The sequence below is a fragment of the Trachinotus anak genome, unplaced genomic scaffold (genome assembly GCF_046630095.1).
Source record: "Trachinotus anak isolate AG129_WGS33_773 ecotype Australia unplaced genomic scaffold, CSIRO_AGI_Tana_v1 ptg000028l, whole genome shotgun sequence".
Classification (NCBI taxonomy): Eukaryota; Metazoa; Chordata; class Actinopteri; order Carangiformes; family Carangidae; genus Trachinotus; species Trachinotus anak.
The window spans coordinates 11528886-11549830 of record NW_027273879.1 but is presented as its reverse complement, the minus strand read 5'-3'; the positions used below and the strand labels follow the sequence as shown (position 1 = coordinate 11549830).

Sequence of the window (20945 nt, the reverse complement as noted above, 5' to 3'; positions counted from 1 at the left end):
TATGCTCATCCTTGTTTCCCATGGGTGCCTGCTTCAGTTTTCAATGTGAAGTAGTTTTTATTATGAAGTATTACTAGTAATATGTACAAAATTGTGTTAATAGCTTCCAATGGTGGGCCTTCAGGAGACTGAGAAAGAGGGATTGGATGATCATGAGGAGGACAATGCAGAGGAACACGTAACATGTCTAAACACAACTTTATGTATTTTTCAGCCTCAATCTCACAAGCATTGTGCCAAGAAATAAGCTCTAGAGGAGCTTAAGTTTCAACTGGTAACAATTTCTACATTGTTCATCAAGTTCAACTTTGTCTGAATAATAAAGCTGTTCTTTGATGTTGTGGACCATTGTTGTGTCCATTATCTTTTGCTAAATATCTATTCAGGCACGATTTCATTTATCATTTTAAATCATTAATCATTTTAGCCTCACTATTGCAAAAACCCAAAATATACCCAACCCAAGAGACTCCCAGCTCCTCATTTACACATACATCTATAGGCCTATGCTTCATGTTGCCTCTTAAAATGACAATACACATTTTTTTCATAAGTTTATAGATGATCAGGTGTGATTATTTGATCAGATTGCTGATAAAGTAAAACATAGCAGGGGAAGTTGATCATTTTGCATTGTTCAGCCATGATGTTTGTTTGCTATTAGTCATTCATGTCAGTAGAAGATTAATATCCTCTGATAAGCTTTAAATTTAAATACACACAACTGAAAACAGGGTGGTTTGCAGCTACCTCACAGTGGCATTTTACTGTGAGCTCTACATTCTAAGGTTTCCCTTCTTGAGCTGTTTGCCAGTTAAACATCAACACACGCAGCCCTGCTGGCTGAGGGGAGGACACCCAGAATAACGTGTCTACTCTGACACATTCCTGCTGTCTTGCAGAGATGTTGAAATAGATAAATTTTTATCCTCCCTGGGCAGTTTGAGAGTGAGCTCAGAAGACATTCTTATATAACTCGTATGGATGAATACATAAAGAGATAAGGAGAGAGATGGATAGGTCTGTAGGTCTTGAGATTATACAGCATGTGGTTTTTCCATGGTCTCACCTGCAACTTTAGTCTTTCATGTTTCAGGCCAAGCAGGACCAGAGGCACTCTGTCCCATTTTAAAGCTGTACTGTAACTTGATGATGCATTGATGCTTTCATCAACAGAAAATACTGATCATCTGTGTTCTAGAGCAGACAGTTTGACAGTAGGAAAATTAGATAATTGTAAAATATGAATTAAAATAAAATTCAGTATAAGTAATTGTTATAAAATTTTTTCCCAGGCTTTTAAACTACAAAATTTTATTCTCCCAGGTCAATAATGACCTTGCACACTCAGACTGTATTCCTGTATTTGCATACATGGAATATTAACAAGCAATTGATCAGAAAAAAATGTGGTTGAGATGTTTCCAAATTCTTCACTCTGACTCGTGAACAGCGAACTGCAGCTTTTCTTCACATAGACTTTTCAGACAGAGGTTAAACTCACTAAAATCAAATTCCCACAAACCTGCTTTGTTTCAAGATTTGCAGACTTTAACTTACAAAGCCAACAGTTGCTTCTTTGACCGATAATGAAAAACTGACTTTACAGGCACTGACAGTACTGAGGGAACTTTTATGGGGATATGGGCACATTCTCTGGTTCAGAGATGTCAACACCACAGTGAAATAAAGGATGCAAAGTTAAGTTCAAACACACAAACACTCAGCCTTCAGTTCTTTCTTAATTTCTCTGGTTTCAAGTTTTGTGAGAGACATATTCCTGTTCACAATGATTATCTGATCCATATACGATCTTCACAATAGCACATGGCAACTCTGTTTAGACTGGTTTTTGTCTGTACTATGGAGCATGTCAGGAGTGATTAGACTGACATCATTTACTTCCCCCCAACAGCTGCTGAGGGATGAGTCTACATGCACCAATGCTTTTTTTTTTTTTTTTTTTAAATTTGTCTATATTTTAGTGTCAAATATTTGAGGAAATAACCGCTTTAGTGTTATCTGTTGGCAGTTACACATGGTTGTTGTTTTCTACTGTAGTAAGTCAATTCAGCTGTGTGCGTCTTTGTTGCACTTTCCACTTCCTAACTCTCTCTCACCTTCCCTTCATCTCTCTCTCTCTCTCTCTCTCTCTCTCTCTCTCTCTCTCTCTCTCTCTCTCTCTCTCTCTCTCTCTCTCTCTCTCTCTCTCTCTCTCTCTCTCTCTCTCTCTCTCTCTCTCTCTCTCTCTCTCTCTCTCTCCTCTCCCTCTCCCCCTGTGTGTTTAGTAGGTCAACATGTCCTACCTCCTCTCCACATTAGTTGTTGTCTTGCTGTATCACGCAACCATTCACAGCTGGGACTCATTAGACCTGTGTCTGTGTTTGTTTGAATGTGTGTGTGTATGGGTGTGTGTTCATCAGGCCAGGGTAATTCCCCCTCTGTCTTTGATGAGCAGGTTGGTCCAAGGCTCCGGGCTGAGTACTGTAAGATGCTTCACACTTGGATGATACACTGGTGTTTGTAGTTTTCCACGCATTGCTTCTGTCTCTCATGTGTCATGTCCAAAGTGGGACTGCAAGAATACTGAGAAATTGAGGAAACACAAATGTATGAGGCCTGTGGTATATGTGAGATTTGTTGCCTTGTTTCCTCTCCACCTACACTGCATAGTACGTAAAAGAGGTAAATGTTTTATAAAACTATGATAGGCATACGATTGGTGATCCTCACCAAGTGCTGCAGTAATACACCAAACGTAACAGAGGCATCTGAAAATTTGTATTTAAGCACGGAACAGACAACAAGTAAGAAGGGCCTTTGAACTGACCTGAGCTGACACATACTCCAAGAAGAAAAAAAAAAAGTTAAACATATTCAGGCTGTTTTAAAGTTGATATTTTAACAGCTGATCACTCATTATTCAAAACCGCTGATTACAGCTCCTCTAGTATGAGGATTTGCTGTTTTTCTCTGTTGAATAAAAATGTAAACTAAAGATCTTGGTTTGACAGCACCATGGCACCATGTTTTATTTATCAAATGATGAATTGATAAATCCAAAAAATGATCAACAGCTTATTGATAATGAAAATTAGAGATGATCCGATACTGTTTTTTCCTTACAGATTCCAACAATGGAACTTGTGTGTCAGTTGATGCTGAGTACTGATCTGATACCATTTCATAAAAAAAAAAAACAACCCCAAAACTACTATATGCTGTTATTGTTGTATGGAATGGCTCAAGTTGAACCCTTTGTAAAACATGAACAAACACATGAATGCTGGTTAAAACAGAAACTCTATCAAAATGTAATAATTCTCAATAATTTATTGGTTATAGGTCCAGGATCGGATAGGACAGCATCCTTCAATTTGCGACCTCGCCCGACAGCTAACCTTACGCTATTTACCAGAAATCTATTCTTCTTTTCTGCTGTACAACAGTAGTTGCCAGTGGCTGTACAGTGCAACTTTCCTGTGTAGGCTGCTGCTGTTTTAGAGCAGCAAAAAAGAATTGATTTCTGAGAAAAGTTTAGAATAAATGATGCGGTATCAGATTGGTGCATAGACTCGCATACTCACCGAGGAGGTATTTCCAATACTAGTATTGGAATCAGATTGAAAATAGCAGTTAGTTGCAGCCCGTCGGTAATGGAGAAAAATACAGTAAGCTAATCCAGGGACAAACCCAGGTCCCTGCATGTTGCCTTCTTTTTCTAACATGATTTAAAGATTTAAGTATTGCTCACGTTATTGGGCAGTTCTTTTGTCCTTGAAAGATCCAGTTTTAGTGCCAACTGAAAACACATCTTAGAAACACTCCAAACTTGAAAGTTAACCAAGGACCAATGCGATCACGTCCTCAAGTTTGCAAGGGGTAGGGTGTGTCCTAAATAGGGTCCTCAGATGAGAATACAATATGCGCTTTGAGGCTAGCAGAATGAAAGCAGAATATGAAAATGCAGCTGGATATCATTCGCATTCAAAGTCATCAGTTTACACTTTACGTCTATTCTTGATTTTCCATTGGAATAACAGCTATTATTTATGTAACTTCAACACAAAAACAACATTGCCAGAATTACACAGTATTTTCTTGTTGCCAAACCCGCCCTTTCATTCCAGTCTTTGCACATGTACAGAACAAGCCATCACTTGATATCAGATATAAGGTTTCATTTGTATCATTTAAACACACGCAGGTGTACTTGGACACACACACACACAAACAGATGCATGATGTGAATCATCATCATCATCATCATCACCATCAAAAAAATAAATATTCTTGGCTTTTACCAATTAGCATGACATTGGGCAGCTGGTTCTAATTTTACTGTACTTACTTGTATCTACAGATCTAAGATGGTATTTGTGGTCTGTGTGTTATTGTTTAGTTGTATGTTGTGTGTCAGTGTTTTGTCGTCTTCATGAAGCTTTTAGTGCAAGACCAGAATGGAAGACAACTCTCAGCCAGCCTAATCTCTCTTTCCTGATCGAACTTTAATTTTCATCATTTGCTGGACCAGATCTGAGACACAACTCTGGTCGGCTATGAGAAGGTGTAGTTGAAAGACCTGAATCAGCCTGCCAATCCCTCATACTGTCTTTTCTACTTTCAAAATTTGGGCCTGTAAGACAAGCTGCAATCAGTGCTGCTTTATCTGTCCAAGCACAGATTTGCCTGCAACCCAAGTGACTGCTTTGCTCTCCATCCACAACTGTATGCATTACAGAAAGATGTCCATATGTGACTTGTTGAAATTTAGTTTGTCCTTGAGCAGCAACATCTGAATGGACATGTGACAAATCTGTACAAGCCACGTGGTGTACAGACATTTTTTACTTGTGGGAACAAATGAACCTGCCAGGAACTCTTATTCAAATCCAAGTCAGTGGTGCATCAACCCTGAGCACAGGATAAAAATCTAATTTCAACAATGAATCCATACTACTGAATTGCTTATGGCAACATGTAATGCAGTCATGCTGGAGTATGTAACCTGCAACAGTCACTATGGGATTCATCCATTACTCCCATTTTCAGCTTTGCTTCCATTCAGACCAAACCTTTAGCTTGTGTTCAAACAGGAATTGGGAGCAAGACCACATCACAACCCTGTGGGGGGTTTCAGTGTGGCAGTGGTGCTTGGACCACTCATTCACCCAGCTTTGTTTAATTATAGGTCAAAGACACCTCAAGGTTTGTGATCACATATATGTAACAGTCCAAAGGGGGAAACCCCTTGTAGGGTACCTCCTGCATTGTTAATATCATGGTCCTACAGTTTTTCTCTGGCTGTCCTCGTGCATTGATTTATGGATCACTGCACTGATCCACAAATACTTCAGTGGAGTTTTAAAGCACTCCACCAGCTGTGGGGATGGGAAACACTTGTACAAACTAATTTAATGGATAATATTCTGTCCAGTTTATGCAGTGATGATATAAACCAGACTGTGACATTCAGATTTTATGCAGTAGCATGCAGCAGAGACTCCATCAGGTATTAGGTTATGACGCATCACTCAAAGGCATTTCACAACAGCCTCTAAGAGCCAACAAATTCCCTCTTTAGTCAACGTATCATTACTGTCTCCAGTATTTTTCCAATCAAACAAAAATATGCCTGTGTGTCAAGGCATGCCGTTTTCAAATGTAGTCAGTTTCGTGTCATGTAGTCCTGGTCTTAGTGCACTGCAGCTTGTCATCCTGGGAAAGCCTTGGAGCTTATCTGGGCTTTCTACAGGCCAGAACATTTTATAGCATGACAGGGGAGCATGAAGCTGTGTTCCAATCAAGTGGCAACCCACCATGACCCATGTCACTCATTTGGTTTGTGAACTGCCATTTTGAAGCCTTGAGTTTGCATTTTGGCTGTAGCCATCTTGGTTTTTTGAAACCAGGAGAAACCATATTTGGAGGAGAGAGGGGTGGATCAGACTTGCTTTGCACTCCATCCTGATTTTCAGGGAGGTCATCGTGTGTGATACAGTCTGTCAATCACACGGTATCCACACCCTTATGCATACACTGCTTTATGTCTATTTTCTTCTAAACGGGATCATAATTTAAAAAGATGAACATCATATTGTACCGAAGAAGACTTGAAACTAGTGATTTAGATCATAAACTTCTTTAAAAACATTTACTGAGGTAATAAATCAAGTGAGAAGTAGGGCCATTTTCACATAGACTTCAATACAATGAGACTTCTTTTTGCAAGCCAGTGGAGTCGCCCCATGATGGTCATTAGGTAGAATGCAGGTTTAAGGCATTTCAGGCATTCACTTTTCAGACCCAGAGTCTAGGTCCATTGTTATATGCACTCTATGGTTCCAGTGGGTTCATCCCCCATTGGAACCCTATTGAAGATGCAGAGATCAGGGTGCAAGACTTGCAGCCGGGCAGCTGTTGCTTGCAGGAGGCCAACTCTGAACAAAATCAATTTCATAGTACCCTCCCTCGTGAGGACCCTGGGCTGCAGCAGTAGCATTATAATATCTATGGAAGTATTCTCTTTATTGGCTCGTTAAAATTTTAAAAAGAACACAAACAAGATTGCAAGCCCTCATTTGTTTGAAGTGTAATGCTTTACACGAGCTTTTATTTTTTTATATGTTATTATGCATATCATTTTCTTTTCCTTGTATCTATGCTGTATTTTCAAAGTGGGATTTATCATTTATTCTTGACAGTGATAGCTAGTTGCATCGTTCAGTGTGCACACGCATGAAAATGAATGTATTGTCATCGTTAGGTGCTTAGTCCATCTCTCCTTCTCTCCCTGAGGTCTCTCATCCCCTTCTTTTGAAGTCTGCTCTAAGTTCCTGACTCTTTTTAATCATGTGAAGGACCTGTGTTTTAAAACCAAGGTAAGATAAACTCCGACTGTTGAGTACATCTGGCTGGGAGAGCTTTGCTATTAAAACAACGGCAGAGAGAAAGGAGGAGAGATGTCAGGCTGAGGGCAGCTGCAGGAAGAGCAGGATGAGCAAGACAGGGAAGCAAAGAGAATGGCAGAGAGATGAGGAGCTCGATGTAGAAAGGGCAAGAAAGCAGAATGAAGGCTTGATATTTAAACTGGAAATAGTTTATAGCTTCTGAGAGCATGGCCTGATGGCTGCAACCAAAATAAGTCAAGGTGGGGAAGGATGACAGTAACATACAGTGGTTTTTATGGTTACTGTGGAAACTCCCAATTTGGTATCCTCACGAGATAATTCCCATTATCTTTGTAACCTTCTCCCCGTTCATCTTGGTCTTCATCCCAACAAGATGAGAAAGAAAGTCTTCATGTTTTCTGTTCTTGCTACTTCTAAAGTAGTCTGTAGAAGTAAACTAAAATTTAGGAAGCTGGTAACTCTCAGCCTTAACTCTCAGTTTTGAGTAAATGACACAGTTGTATGTGTCTGTGATTTTGGGGGCTGTTTTAGTTTTGTAGCATTGGCTGGTGGATGTACAGTATGCGTGTATTTGTCTGTGTTTGAGTCTGTGTGTGTGTATGTGTGTGTGCATATGAACAGCAGTTTACTGTTTCTTGTAGTTTACTGTACATTCACCATTGTTTGTTTGGACATAAGCAAATCACTGAGTAAGCGTGCGTGTGTGTGTATGATGGAAAGTACAGTGAAAACTCTGGAAAAAGCTTGGGCCGTCATCAGTTCTCTCCAATCCATTTCATGCAAGAAAAAGCGCAACATCATAACGCCCGCCATATGGAGGTTGTTACTATGGCAAGCAGAGCAAAAGAGACTGCTTGTGAATGCAGGTCGCACAGGCTGGACTCTGCAGGAGAAGACAGACTCACACACACACACACACACACACTAAGGATATTGGACAGTTACCAGGGAGAATCAGAGATAAGGAAATTGAAGAGTCTCTTTCCCCTGTCTCCTTCGGCTTGTTTTCTCTCTAAACAAACAGCCAGCAGCAGCACAGCATTTAGGAGCCCTTTATGAAATAGTCTAACATCCTTTATCTTTATGGGACACACACACACACACACACACACACACCAAACACACACACACCCACAAGCATTCACAAGTTCTCCCAAGCACAACAGACATTAACTAATTCCAGCAAAATAATGGTTCCCGCCAAATTCAGCAGCTGCAGACTGCAAACACTTTGAACTGCTGGAGGTCTCCACCAGACGCCACCAGAGTCACTGTAGGTTACAAGCTATCTCACATCTGGATCTGTAGGTGACCTGAGGGGATAGACAAAGAATGCCCGTGTAAACCACCACTGTCCTCACGCAGTCTCTGTGCTGTAGTGATCAAATGGTGGGGTGGTTCCTTGACGTGTGAGAGACAAAACACACACATGTACACACCCTGTAGATGGACAGGCCGCTCAGGAACTTTTACAACACAGAAATGCCTTTTCACATACACACACACACACACACACACACACACGTACCCACACAGAGTCTGGGCACAGTGCTATGAGTGACATTGTGGTTGCCGGTCCTAGTCTTGCTCTGCCATAACCACTGTTCTCTCAGCAGTAAAAAAGACTGTTAGGCGGACTGCATTAGACTCAGGCCACAAAGTCTCCAGTGACCTGCGGTTCCTATTAGTGGGCCATCATTTTTGACAGTCTAATAAAGCCAGATCTTTTCAGGAAGGTCTTTTCCTTTTGTTTTCTCTCGTTTTGAAGTTAATGTCTGGTGCTATTGTCCACAGTGTCTAGAAAAATATGAACAAGAATGCACTGTCTTTAGTTTTATTTGTTAAAGCTGTAGCAGTGATGATTTGTGTGTCCATGTGTGAACTGGGGTGCCAGACTATGGGGACACTCTCAGGGCACTAGCCAGCCAGTGTCTGCTAAGGACACGATACTGTAGCAGCAAGTATGCCAACTATAGAGAGGACATTGCATGGAAAAATATGTAGAGTAATTGCTGTTCATATGTACAAGTCAATGTCTGACTGCTATTAAAAAGGAAAATATCAAGATCAAATATAAATAGTTTATGTTGGTGGAGCGTGTGGCATTATTGAACTCTATAAACTATAAAAAAAAGATATCCAATATCAGAAAATGAAATTATAATATTGCATTTCATTTTCTCAGCGTAAGCCAGTATGGCACTATGACAATCAACAACTTCTGACAATCGCATAATAGAAAAATCTACTCATTACTAAGATTACACTAAGCTTTCACACATGACTCTGATTAGGGTTTCAAACTGCGTGATTAATGGCGAATGATTGTGTGTCGTATAACCTTAGGGGCTTGAAAGCACCATATACTAAATAATTTAATGCAATAAATGTGTTTTGGGCAGTCATCATTGCTATTATCTACGCTCGCCCTGTATGATGGCAGGAATTGAGGACATGGGGCCAGAAGCTGTTTATTGCTTTCATATGGAGCCAACATGTGTTTCACATTTGCCAGGAGAGGTTTTTTTAACTGTAATATGTACACTCACGGCGCTCTTAACCATTGAGACATCATCACGCTGCCTGTACTGCACAGTTATCATTTGTTAGCAAAACTAAAACTAAGAGATGAAAACATAAGGCAGGTAAATCTTCTGTATGCTCTTATCTTTCTTTTTGTGTTGATATGGTATAAATGGATTACATGGTTTTCTTAAGTAATGAATTGGTGCAGATCAGCTTTGATACATGCACAGTAAAATCTAAACTGTAACTGTGTAGAATTACAATACAATGTGTTGCTCACCTGCATTAAAACAGGCTGTGGTGTGTTTAAGTAAATTGATTTGGTTGCTTTTGATTACAATTTGACTATCATTTCAGTATAAACAAAGCAAGCACAGGATCCCAAAATAGCCAAAACATTCTTTCCTAATGAATTACTTATTTGGACAAAGGGCCCTGAAGTGCGGCTGCTCCACTAAGCATCTTGAACCTGCACTATAATGAAAATCGGCTGAAGATACAGTCCAGTGATGATAGACTGGCATGGAGCACTTGCAGAATGTGACATCAATTGGACAACTTCTACTATGCTGAAAGGCAAAGTGCATCACTGAAAACCTCATCACTGTTCCTGTGGGCTCTGTGCTGTAGGCACACTATTCACTATTATTCACTATTCTGAAGCAGAGAGGGGAGAAAGAGAGGATAGAGAGAAATTAGAAAAATTATTTCGTCAGGTCCATGACCTCCTCACCATCTGACATTAGTGCGTGTACTCTAGGATTGAACCCCAGCCTTTTGTTCTCATCCTGAAACAGATTATATAATCATGGCAGATTAGGTTAAGACTGTTGGATCCAAATGTATGAAAAATGTGGCATTGCATTTCCTAGAGGATCCTGGGGCATTGAAGATCTTTTGGTCAGAAAATTCATTGACAAAAAAAGAAAACGTTGCATGCAAAGGACTGAAGACATCTCCAACAGACACTATTTTGATCATGCTTCTAGTACTGATGGTACTTCTTCAAATTACCCATGGCCTTAATAGTAACAAATCTAATTCATGTAGTTACTATTTTAGGTTTTTACAGAGAATAAAAATTAAACTTGCCTTAAACTTGGGAAGTACCTTCACTCTACCTACCCAAGCAAAATATCCACAAAGATAGGATGGGGTACACTCAGAAAAATACAGTGGTATAAGACATCAGCCTGCATAGGGATATTACTAAACATTTAATAGCTTCATTTGATATTTTTTTTGCTCTGTAGGACTGACTCTCTACTGTACTCTACTGTATAAATTGTTTTTGTTGGACAGTCTTCAAAATAAAAGCACCACTTCTCCTAGGATGAAAATAGTTTTTTTCCCCCAGTCCATCAGCTTTCATGTATTATCACCACTGGTTAAACCTGGATTCATAAGGAGGCGAAGCTGGGGGATTACGAACAACCTGTTTCTGTTTTAGCTCTTCTAGATTCTATGCCAAAGGACTTTGAACCTGAAAAAGGGTTACTGAATTGCGACAAAGCAGGTTGTATTAACATTGACTCAAGGCTGGAAAATGCAAAATTATCTGTTTCTCCTATGATGATCTGAGTTGACTGTAGAATTTCATGACGATCTTTGTAGAAATCTGTTTTTTAGGGATTGTCATTGTGTTTTCTGGTCACCACCACTCCAGGTGGTAGGCTGCACTATGCCATCAAAACACCTGTGTGGTGCACCCTCACCTGCCCCAGTCAATGTGGAACCACATATTGCTTATTACGACACAGTCTTAGACTATATCACACCAGGCTATTTCTCCACCGATTCCAAATCTGAGACATTATGACCATCAAACTGAATCTGAGATTGAGGGGGTTTTGGGCACAATAGTCCCAAGTGCAAATAACCACGTACAGTGCATTCAGTGTTCAATGTATTCAAGTGTTCAGACACCTTCACATTTTCTTACTGTTTGTTATGTTGCAGCTTTTCACTAAAATCGTTTAAAGTCATTTTTTCCCTCATTAAACTACACTCAATACCCCATTATGATAAATCCAAAACAGAATTCTATAAATTTTTACACATATATTAAAAAGCAAAAACTGAAATATCACATTGACATAAGTATTCAGGCCCTTTGCTATGACACTTGAATTTTTGCTCAGGTGCCTCCCATTTCTCTTGATCATCTTTGAGGTGATCACGACCATTATTGGAGTCCACCTGTGGTAAATTCAGTTGATTTGACAGGATTTGGGAAAGCACACACCTGTCTATATAAAGTCTCTCAGCTGCAAATGCATATCAGAGCCAAAACCAAGCCATGAGGTCAAAGGAACTGTCTGCAGAGCTCAGAGACTGGATTGTGTTGAGGCACAGATCTGGGGAAGGTTAGTAATAAGTTCTGCTGAATTGAAGGTCTCAGAGAGCACAGTGGCCTCCCATCATTCTGACCAAGAACTTGATGGTCACTCTGGCCGTGCTGCTTAAATCCTGTGTGGAGATGGGAGAAACTTCCAGAAGGACAACCACCACTGCAGCACTCAACTGATCTGGGCTTTATGGCAGAGTGGTCAGAGAGAAGCCTCACCTCAGTGAAAGTTTGCAAAAAGGCACCTAAAGGACTCTCAGACTGTGACAAACAAAATGTTCCTGTCTAATGAAACCAAGATTTAACTGTTTTGCCTCAACTCAGTGTACAGATATATCCTTAATGAGTGGTCCAGAGCGCCTAGGACCTCAGACTGGAGTGAAGGTTCAGTCTCCAACAGGGCAGTGACCCTCAGCACACAGCCAAGACAACGCAGGAGTGGCTGAAGGACAACTCTGCCAGAGCCTTCACTTCCAACATCTCTGGAGAGACCTGAACATGGCTGTCCACCAACGGTCTCAACAACCGAAGCTCATGGATCTTTAGAGGATCTGAAGAAAAGAATGGCAGAAAATCCCCAAATCCAGGTGTGCAAACCCTGTTGTCTCCTACCCAAGAAGACTGGAGGCTGTAATCGCCGCCAAGGCACTTCAACTAAGCACTGAGTAAAGGGTGTGAATATTTGGCAATGTGATATCTCAGTTTTTCATTTTTAATACATTTTCAAACGTGTCTAAAAGTCTGTTTCGGTTTGTCATTATGGGTTGCTGAGTGTAGATTGATGAGGGAAAAAATGAATTTAAATGATTTCTGCAAAAGGCTAAAACATAACAAACAGTGAGAAAAGTGAAGGGGTCTGAATAGTTTCTGAATGCGCTGCATGACAAGACCTGCGGTGCTTGAGCCACTCTATTTTTTTCAGATTTGTTGATTTTCTTGGCTTGTGTGTCATGAAGTATTCAAAGGGTCTCCAAGAATGAGCTCAATTGCAGCAACAGCCAGTGGGAGGTCAGCTCAAGGGGGAGTAAATGAGAACAAACAGAGAAAAGAAATCATTGTAATAACTCCCACTCACAGAGACATTAGTGAGTAGTAGAGATTCCCAAGTAAATAATGTAATTATTAGCAAAATATATGATGTGGAACCTAATACATTACATTTCATATTTGGTCAGACACCAGAATATTAACTGGAACAGGGTTCAACACAAACTAAAGACTTCACTGAGTATCATTTATTGTGTGTAGAAATAGGGTTTGAAACATTCGTGCGTCACGTCCTGCAGAGAAGAAGGGATTTATTAAAACAAACTCAACGGGAGAATGTGTGTTACCTGTACAGAAACTCTGACCCACACGTACAAACATCTTGTAGACTGAGGAAATTAGCGACAGAAATGGTGAAATAGTGAATTGAAGCCAGATTTTATGATTATCTTCTCATGGATTTAATTTCACTTCATATTAAAGGAATAATAATATGATACACTCACAACCTGATAAACATTAAGGCCAGCTGCGTTATATTTTGTTTGTGCTTTTAAGACACTAATTATTCCATATGCACTGCTGTGTTTTAAAAGACAAAGACCAACTCAAATCTTAACCATTCACAATTGATTCATCATTTAACTAAGGTCCCATCACTGGCTCCACATTCCTAAACCCTCAGAGCTGAGAGGAGACGATCTGAGACTCACGCTCAGTCTCAGTTTGAGTGGCTGAAATGCCCGGAATGTTCCTAGGATGTGATATTATCTCTGAATATCCTTATTTCTTTTCATCTCAACCACATTAACTTATGAAATAATTATCACATTGCATCAAATTCTTAGGGAAGTGGATAAGTGAGTGTTGGTAGATTTCTAACAGAGCCCTCTGACACTGTGAATATTCAACCAACTACAATTTTAATTAGTTTCAGATAGTTTTTAGTACGGAGTAGCTTCAGTGAACACATGACTGAGCTGTCAGGTTGCACAGAGCACACTGGAGACATTGTGGAGCTGCCTACTTCAGCCACCTCACCTATACTACCTACACATCAATGGTGAAAACGAGAGAAACACCTCGGGTTAATTGAGTGTGTGATTTAATCAGCTATGTACGTGTCTATAGCCTATAGATGGAAGTAAATACCAAGAGGTGAGCTTCGCTATTCCTGTTCCTTCCACCGATCGGGCCATACACTTGTCGGTGTATATTAAAGCCTTTAAGGTATCCACCTCCATGTCTGACCACTTTGTTGAATTTTGGGAATTTGTCCTGTTTGTTGCATGAACAGCTGTTGCAGTCCACAGCTTTTTGTTTGACACATTGCCTCCATTCTCCACAGGAACAAGATCAATATTCATGAGTTTATGGTTAACTGTGGCAGTGTTTTGGGCAGAACATGAGGCCCGCCAAAGTGCACATATTTTCAAGTTAATTGTGATTTATAAAGTGAAATTTACGTGCGCACAGTTTTATAAATCTGATTATTTTTTGGCGTACATCTTTTGTGTCTTGTGTTTGCATGTAAACTTTTGTTGTGGACCCTATGCACAGTTTTATAAATGACGGTCCAAAACAGCAAAAGCCTTTGTTCAGGATGCAGAGGAAAGGTAGATGGGGGAATTTTGGAAAAGACTGAATGTCTGGCCTGTGCAAGGCAATGAAATGAAAATAGATGGCCTAAAGACATGTCAGAGAGTACTCTCACTTTTCATGCACACTTCACATTTGTATTTGCATTTTTAAACCTTGTAAGACCAACTCCATTTGATGTAGAGGAAGCCAGCTCCAGCACACACACAGACACAAACACAGTCTCTGATCCCCCTTAAAACTGCACACTCCTGCCACAACCCTCTTGTACCACATCTCCCGACACTACCACAAAAAAACCCACTCACTCCTTTTGCCACCTTACCTCATGTTGAGCACATTCAGGCTGTTCTTTCTTTACACACTCTCACTACACATAACACACAACCCTAACTCTCACCCCTTCACATTTACCAAGAGTCTGACCAGAAAAATGGTCTGGGTTGTTATAATTCTTGCAAATATATGTTTTATAGGAAAAAATTAAGTCAAAACAAACAAACATGAAAAAAATGTTTCGTAGTTATTGATTTGGATCTGCATCAAAGCACGGTGAAATATTTTCCAGAGGAAACAAAATGCATGATAGTGCACATCAGAATGATGCTGCACACTAAGACTTTAATTCTCTTGCACTCGGTTGTAAACATGGAAGCTTGTGAGAGACGTTTTAACCTTGACAATTTTGTTAGATGCGATTGTTGGATGTGGTCCCTCCAATTTCAACATTGGAAAGGTGTGTGGGGGATGAGGGGTTCAGAGGCTGTTGAACCATCGACAAGCTCCTCTCCTCAGGCATCCTGGCACAATTTCAGTTCAGGGGTTTTGGACAAAACCTACTTAAATGATCACATGCTGGCACTATCCCCACCAAAATCAGTTTTTAATAATGTTTGACCAAATATCATTTAAGTCTGGTTAGTAAGTGTTAAAATATCCTACTGACTAATAAATGTTCTGAAAACAACCTCTTTGGCGGCGCTAACAAGTGTAGTCCTTGGAAAGAAAGTTTGAACCATAAAGTACTTTTGTTTGATATTGTGGAACGTGATGAAGAACAGAGACAGTTCCAAAAATACAGTGACCTTGTACATGCTTGCCATTATCACTTTGTGAGTGTGTGGTAATTTTAGTTCACAGCAGTGATGTCTAAATGCATTTAATCCATCCTACAAACACCTTCACATCAAGTTTGGTGGTCGGAGCAGTTAAAGAAGCCCTCAGGGAGAGTGATACTCTGATTTTAATCTTTTGATAACACTTTTCTACATGAAAATACACATGAATCAATAGCAGATGTTAAAGGTATTCTCTATCATAACAGCTTCTAATGCTTTGTATCTAACTCTGTACCCTGCAATGTAAACATGACATTCAACCAAATCCTCCTGAGTTTTTTTTAAATCAGCAAATGCCTTCCAAAAAAAAAAAAAAAAAAAAAAGTCAGGTTGGCATCCATCCTGCCTTTAAATTAAACCAATATGATATTCACAGAAAACGCACAGCTCTCCAAAATCTGAGGTGTCAAGTAGTTTTTAATGTTAATACCTATAATGAATGGTAATAATGCAAAAACCACCCCCTGCAGACTGTGCTATGTCGCACTCCTCCATGTCTATCTGAATCTGCTGCTTGTCTCTTAAACATTAGAAAAATATATTATCTGCAGCAGTAAAAATAACTGCCCCTCATGTTCATCTACTCAGTTCATTTGTTCATTTCAGCTAATTTAATTATTAAAAAACAAAACCAGGAAAGGGACTGGTTAATGTGGTTTTACTATGTACAGGCACCCAATAAATTAGCCTTTATTTGATCCCATGTCAGGCCCTAATGCCCTGCATGTTGACTCCGCTGTCAGGCAGCCAGTGATCAAGGACTAATAGAGGCTTTCTGCTGCCATAGCTGCTTCCAACGACCCGGGGTCTAAGGCTAAATCACGCCAGTGGAGTAAGGCCAACAAAAACAACAAATATATTTTCATTTAGACTGCAGGCATATTCCTCTGGAGAGTAGGGGGGTGGAGGAGTAAAGGTGAGGAAAGGAGTGGAGAGGTAAGGCAGAGCAGAGGAGAGAAAGGAGAAACAAAATGAATTAAGTAAGGCAGATATGAGAGTTTATAAAAAGAAAAAAAAAGAGGAGAGGAGGGAAGAGGAGAGGAGACTAATTTTGGGGTTTTTGGCCCTGCTCTGGCTCAGGCTCTGGAAAATGTTTCATAGGTTTATCAAAGCCCTGACAAAAATATTAGTACAAAATACGTGTTTACATTCTTGTTTCTATCTCCATTTAGCATATGCATTAAGATGAAACACACACTATGTGAGTGACTCACATTTTAGGACACTTGTGTCAGAGTGACTTTTCCGAATATTTCTCTCTCCTGCCGACATGCTTTAACTTTATCGGAAGGTTTTTTTTCTTTATTTCTGTCTTTCCCTACCCCTCCTGACTCTCCTCCCTCTTTCCGAATCGATAAACAGAGGCCTTACCTCAGTGCAGGCCAAGGCAAATGTTTGAGCCACCTGTTGCAGGAAACTTGAAGCCCTCAGGAGATGTGAAGATGGAGCTGGAGCTAAGGCTGCGCTCCAGGTACAGGTCGCCTCTGAACCAGGACAGAAGGGGAGATGGAAAACGCAGAGCAGTGTGTGTGTGTGTGTGTGTGTGTGTGTGTGTGTGTGTGTGTTTATGTCAAGAGGCAGGCGGGCGGGGGAGGGTGAACTACTTGATGTGACAGTGGTTACTCCCTCACTAGAACACTGTTCTCCCAGAATCCAGGCTTGCTTGTGGTTCCTAGAGTTTCCAAAAGTAGAAAGGAGGGAATGGGAGAACCTACAGTTGTCACCCCCTCCACGTTGAGGAGCAGGCTTCAAACTTTGTTTCTTGATAAAGCTTATATTTGGGGCTGGTTCAGGCTTGTCTTGAAGCATCCCCTAGTTATGCTTTTATAGGCCTGTACTTCCCAGGGGACTTCACATGATGCACTGCGCTCCTCCTTTTACTCTCCATCTGTACGCATTCATATCCCATTAATGCATGTTACTAACACTGCATCTCTTGTCTCCCGTTCTTCAGTGCTTTCTCATCTCTCTCGTCTTTCCCCCTGTTGTTTTCTGCAGATGTACAGTCTGTGTTCGCAAACCACCTACTGTCCCATGATCCTGCTCAACACCCACTACTATGATTGTTAATGTTATTATTATTATTATAATTATTAATATATATCTCTATGTGGAGCTTGTTTTGCACTGTTGAACAATGCATTATAAAACGTCAGATAACACTGATACTTGTAGCTATCTGCATTATACTGAGAATATACATGTTTCATTTTTAATCTTGAAGTTGCTGCTCTCTGTGAAGCTTAAAGTTTTTCACATTCCCCTCTTCATATCATTAATGGATTATTGTTTTGATATTTGGCCACTAGGGGGCAGTTGAACTCCAAAGCAAGCTGTCAGACTCATGGCTATATAACATATAATTGTTGTGGCAAATATGTTAACAAACAGTTGCCTGTCTCCGAAGACATGTGTCTGGCTAACTAATGAATCACTCATCTTTTAGCTTTGTTTTGGTGTCAACCAACTTCGATGAAAAAATATTTTAAAAAAGAGCCCGTCTTTAGCTACTAAATCTTTTACCTTCTCCAGCAGCTAATCGCAGTTTTTTGGGGGTTTTTTTTGTCTGGTGTGGAAGACAGTGGCTTTATCAGGGCTTTTCATGGTTGAAGTGGCTGCTTGCAGACAGTTTGTGAGAGCCATGAAACTGAACCACTGTGGGAAACAAAATCAAACCAAAACCTTTACAGTTTTGTGATAGTTCTCAGTGGGTTTATCAATACAAGTAACTCCCTTCAACTTACACATAATCATTTGAGGCATTGTTAATATAGAAAATATTGATTAGTTCTACTATAAAGCAAGGGATGAAGTTATGTAGTTGTTATGTGTCAGTGAGGATTAGGAAAGACAATGACAAGAAGTTGGGCTGCGGGGGACCAAATGGTGGAAAAAAAAAAAAAGAAATTAAGTAAAAGTACTGAACATGAGAGGAGCAGGAGGAGGAGGAGGACTCCTGGTTCACCTCCTGGGTTCCAGGAACTCCCTTGGTCTGCTTCCAATGATTGCCCCCAAGCCCCTTTGCCCCCCCAACCCTCTTTACCTCTGCAAATACCTCTTTAAACCACCCCCCACCCCCACCCTCCAGCCCCAAATTTTCTGGCAACTCCGTTAATCGCCCCCATCACCCCTTCTTCTTCCCAACCACTCACCCCCTCCTCGCACCCTTTGGCATCACCCTCAGCAAACATCTCCCCTCCTCCCTATTGCCCCCCACCCCCTCCTTGACTGCTGTAAATGCCCCCAGGACTGTAGTTCTTTCAGTTATTCACCTCTTCTCCAAACCCACACGTCTTTCTCCGATTCAAAGCTCGCAACCCCTCTCTCTCTCCCTCTCGCTCTCTCTCTCGCTCTCTCTCCCCCTCTCCCCGGGATGTAAAATATTCACAGCTGCTGCTGCGGTCAGGTCGCACGGCCACAAGACTCTCTGAGCAAACAGAGGAGCTGTGAACGTGTGAAGCCGATGGTGTATGTTTCATTTGAGGTCCGACACAGGTCCGATAGATCCTGATGTAGTCAAAACAGAAACCGCATACTGAGCCTCGCCACATGCCTCAACAAACCAAACACTAACCAAACATACCCAAGCACAACACTAAAAAATGACATTGGCAAACAGTTTTTAGAAACACGTTAGGCGCACTGTAGAAATGGGAGCAACGATGTGTGGCTTGGTGCCGCTGAACAGACTAACTCAGATGTCATTGAGGTTGATAATCAGTGTGAAACATCTGTCTTGAATAAATGCCCTGCTTTTAAAGTCTGGCCTTGTTATGTATTACGGGTAAAGGCAAGAGCACATTAAGTCATGTTAAAGTTGCAATAAAAATACATCAAGCTATTCCAAGAGGTCTACACATGATATATATTCAGACTTGATTCCAAGCTTTGTGAATGAACAAGTGGATGAATTTGTCTCAGATATTACAGTTTGAATCCAGATTTCCATGTTCTAATAAGGACTTAAATGGGAGGTTTTACATATGTAGATCTCTGTAGTAGTACCACCAAATAATAAAGACATCTTGGCTTAGGAATGCCAGCCCTTGAACTTTATGAGGGAGGGAGTGGGGGAGGTGGTGTGGTGGATCAGTTTCTTGAACACATTTCAAAGTAATTGTACTTGATATGTCGTTTACAGAACACCCAAGTAATCATATAAACAAAGGACTAGATGCCCTGGGAGGATGAAAGGAAATTTGAATATCCCCTTGATGCATCATACTTACTCACGTTTTGACATGAGTGTGAGACACTGAGGATTCCTGAGCACAAAAAGAGGATCAAGGACCTTTTTGTAATAAACACAGCGGGATGGACCAACTCTGGTGGGTTCCATCATACTCGGAAATTAACTTGCGCGCGCACACACACACACACACACACACACACACACACACACACACACACACACACACACACACACACACACACACATACAGAAACAGATGGCAGAGAGTTGAAAGTGATGTATGCAATGAACAAATTACAACTGTCACAGCCCTGGGCATAGGGATGTTGTGTGTGTCTGTGTGTGTTTGTGTGTGTGATAACCTTGCTCTAGGTCTGATCCGGCTAATTTCTGGAATCTGTCTGAACTTTACCAAGACATGACAGAAGATTGAAAAACAGTGGAGGGGGGAGGGGTGGGAGGAGTGAAATCGCAGAACCTGGACAGCAACAACACAAGTGAATGAGTTAAAGAAAAAGTGAGGGAAAGCGAGAGAGGAATAAAGAAAACATGACATCATAGTTAATTAGAATCAGGTGATAAACAAGGCAGTGATATTTACGTTATACCATATGCCCTGCTCCATGTGTCTTTCTGTCTCGGGGGGCACAGCAACAGGTCTCAGACAAGTAAGGTCAAGGAGGAGGCTTTTCCCAGCTGCTAGACCACACCGATGCACACACTTCTTTACCCAGCCGCAGAAGCGCGCGCATGTGTGTGCGTGTTGGCCATTTCTAAAGCCTGTTTTGTCTTTGTTGTTATCACATAAAAGACAGTGTTTATCCTCCAGGAAGCCATGTTTGCCATGTGTACATGTAAGGGAGAGGTTTTTTTGCAGTGAGAAATGAAAACCCCTGAAGTCATCAAGCAGGTTGACTGCTGGGCTTCTTTCAAAAGTCTAATCTCTTACAGATTCCTGATTCATGTCTTGGTTTTATAAAGGTACTCCACTGACTCACTCACAGTTTGGGATAAACCCTGATTACTCTGATAAAGGCAGTTATGATGCTTTTCAGTTGCCAATATCTTTGAATATTTGTGCATAAATCGTCATTCTTGACATTTTGAAATCGTACCTTGACAAAATAATCTTAACTCATCATCCACTTACTAGTTCCGTGGCTTTCAACCACACAGTATTCATCATAGAATGGATTTTGCTCCATCCAGGCAAAAGTCTATTAAATAGTCTATCAATATAATCAGTGGATTGAAGAACTTCCTTG

General features: G+C 40.7%; 1 long non-coding RNA gene across 1 annotated transcript in view; it reads left to right on the top strand.

Annotated features, from left to right (window-relative positions):
- The window catches only part of LOC139611104 (uncharacterized), a 31950-nt gene extending 29752 nt beyond the window's left edge, over positions 1-2198 (top strand). The window contains exon 3 of the long non-coding RNA XR_011686261.1: positions 104-2198. This is a non-coding gene — a long non-coding RNA (uncharacterized lncRNA). The remainder of the gene's footprint in view (positions 1-103) is intronic.
- The last annotated feature ends 18747 nt before the right edge of the window (positions 2199-20945 follow it).